General features: G+C 40.0%; 1 pseudogene; it reads left to right on the forward strand.

The window, feature by feature from the left end:
* The first annotated feature begins 1,401 nt into the window (after positions 1–1,401).
* LOC103303826 (triosephosphate isomerase-like) lies at positions 1,402–2,153 on the forward strand (annotated as a pseudogene).
* Positions 2,154–2,414: the final 261 nt, after the last annotated feature.

A 2,414-nucleotide genomic window follows, 5' to 3' on the forward strand; every position in this document is an offset into this window, starting at 1 on the left:
ATTTGAAGTGAAATAATTCAGACAAAAAAAGCTAAGAATTATATAATTTCACTCATATGTGGAATATAAAACTGAAACTTATGAACAGGAACGGTAGTGTGGTGATTACCCGAGGGAGGAGTGTGAGGGAAAAAGGGGTTCTAATATGAGGTGACAGGAGAAGATTTCATTTTGGGTGGTGAGTACATGATTCTATATACAGATTTTGTAATTTAGTAATCCACACATGAAATTATATGTTCATGTTGACTAATATCATCCCAATAAAATTTAATCCTATATAATTAAAGGCTAATATGCAAATTGACCAAACGGCAGATGACTGGTCTCTATGACGCGCATTGACCACCAGAGGGAAGACACTCAACACAGGAGCTTCCCCCTGGTGGTCAGTGTGCTCCCACAGGACATCCAAAGCTGGCAGTTGGACAACCCCTGAGGGGTCCTAGACTGTAAGAGGGCACAGGCCAGGCTGAGATTCCCCCCTCCACCCCCGCTGCCAGTGCACAAATGTCATGCACTGGGCCTCTAGTAAAAAATAAATAAATTGGTAAAAATAAATAAATAAAGCACTTAAAAATTAATGTCTATTCATGTTGATCATGGACAAAAAAACAAAAAAAAACAAATGAAGACCAAAACAGTTAATATTATGGAAGACTAATTCATTTACTTGTCAGTGAACAACATTCATTAATTGCATTTGATAAAGCTAGAAAAGAAATAGGAATGAAGATTATAATGCTCAAAAAGATAGAAATAAGAAAAACATATAGTACAATGAGGTAAATAAGTCAACGAGTAAGAAGTATGTCAGAGACTATTCCAGCACTGGCTGGAAAGTCATAGTCAATTATCACTAAGATTCCTCCTACCAATGAGGTTCTTTGATTTTTAAAAAAAAAAAAATTAAATGGTAAACAATTGCAATATATTACAGTAAATATATAAGTAAATTTAAGTAATATAAGTTAATATGTTTTACAAAGTACAAAAATATGGTAAGTACTCATTTGAAATTTTTTAAATATTTTTATTGATTTTTCACAGAGAGGAAGGGAGAGGGATAGAGAGCTAGAAACATCGATGAGAGAGAAAGATCGACCAGCTGCCTCCTGCACACCCTCTACTGGGGATGTGCCGGCAACCAAGGTACATGCTCTTGACCAGAATCGAACCTGGGACCTTTCAGTCCGCAGGACGACTCTCTATCCACTGAGCCAAACTGGTTTCGGCCTTATTTGAATTTTGAAGGAGGGATGGCCTTGAGTTGTTAGATAAATTATTTTTCTTCCATATTATTTTGTATTTAATTATCTTATTTCATGTACTGATATACTTTCAGTTAGAGCATCTAATATGACAAATATTCTTGTTAAATAGTTATCATATACGGGTGATCCTGACCTTCAGTCTGTCGACCTAGGTGTCATGGCGCCCTCCAGGAAGTTTTTCATCGGGAGAAACTGGAAGATGAATGGGCAGAAGTCGACTCCGGGGGAATTCATCATCACTCTGAAGGCAGTCAAGGTGTCAGCTGACACAGAGGTGGTGTTTGCACCCACCACCACCTACATTGACTTTGCCAGGCAAAAGCTAGATATATTCCAAGATTGCTGTGGCTGCCAAGATCTGCTACAAAGTGACTAATGGGGCCTTCACTGGAGAGATCAGCCCTGGCATGATCAAAGACTGGAGCCACATGGGTAGTCCTGGGGCACTCAGTGAGAAAGTATGTCTTTGGTGAGTTAGATGAGTTGATTGGGCAGAAAGTGGCCCATTCCCTGGCCAAGGGACTTGGAGTGATCACCTGCATTGGGGAGAAGCTAGATGAGAGGTAAGATGGCATCACTGAGAAGGTCGATTTTGAACAAACCAAGGTCATCACAGGTAAAGTGAAAGACTGGAACAAGTTTTTTCTGGCCTATGATCCTGTGTGGGCCATTGGTACAGGCAAGACTGCAACACCCCAACAGGCCCAGGAAGTACATGACAAGCTCTGAGAATGGCTTAAGTCCAATGTCTTTGATGCAATGGCTCAGAGCACCCACATCATTTATGGAGGTTCTGTGATTGGGGCAATCTGCAAGGAGCTGGCTAGACAGCTTGATGTGGATGGCTTTCTCATGGGTGGTACATCCCTCAAGCCTGCCTTCCTTCCTTCCTTCCTTCCTTCCTTCCTTCCTTCCTTCTTTCTTTCTTTCTTTCTTTTTTTCTTTCTTTCTTTCTTTCTTTCTTTCTTTCTTTCTTTCCTTCCTTCCTTCCTTCCTTCCTTCCTTCCTTCCTTCCTTCCTTCATATTCAGCGATACTACTAGATGTATATGCATAATACCCTGTAGTATGCTTTGTGGTTCTACAAAATGCGTCCCATGATCATATGCATATCAGCACAATAAAACTATCAAACAAAAAA

This window comes from Eptesicus fuscus, chromosome 3, assembly GCF_027574615.1.
Source record: "Eptesicus fuscus isolate TK198812 chromosome 3, DD_ASM_mEF_20220401, whole genome shotgun sequence".
NCBI classification, from domain to species: domain Eukaryota; kingdom Metazoa; phylum Chordata; class Mammalia; order Chiroptera; family Vespertilionidae; genus Eptesicus; species Eptesicus fuscus.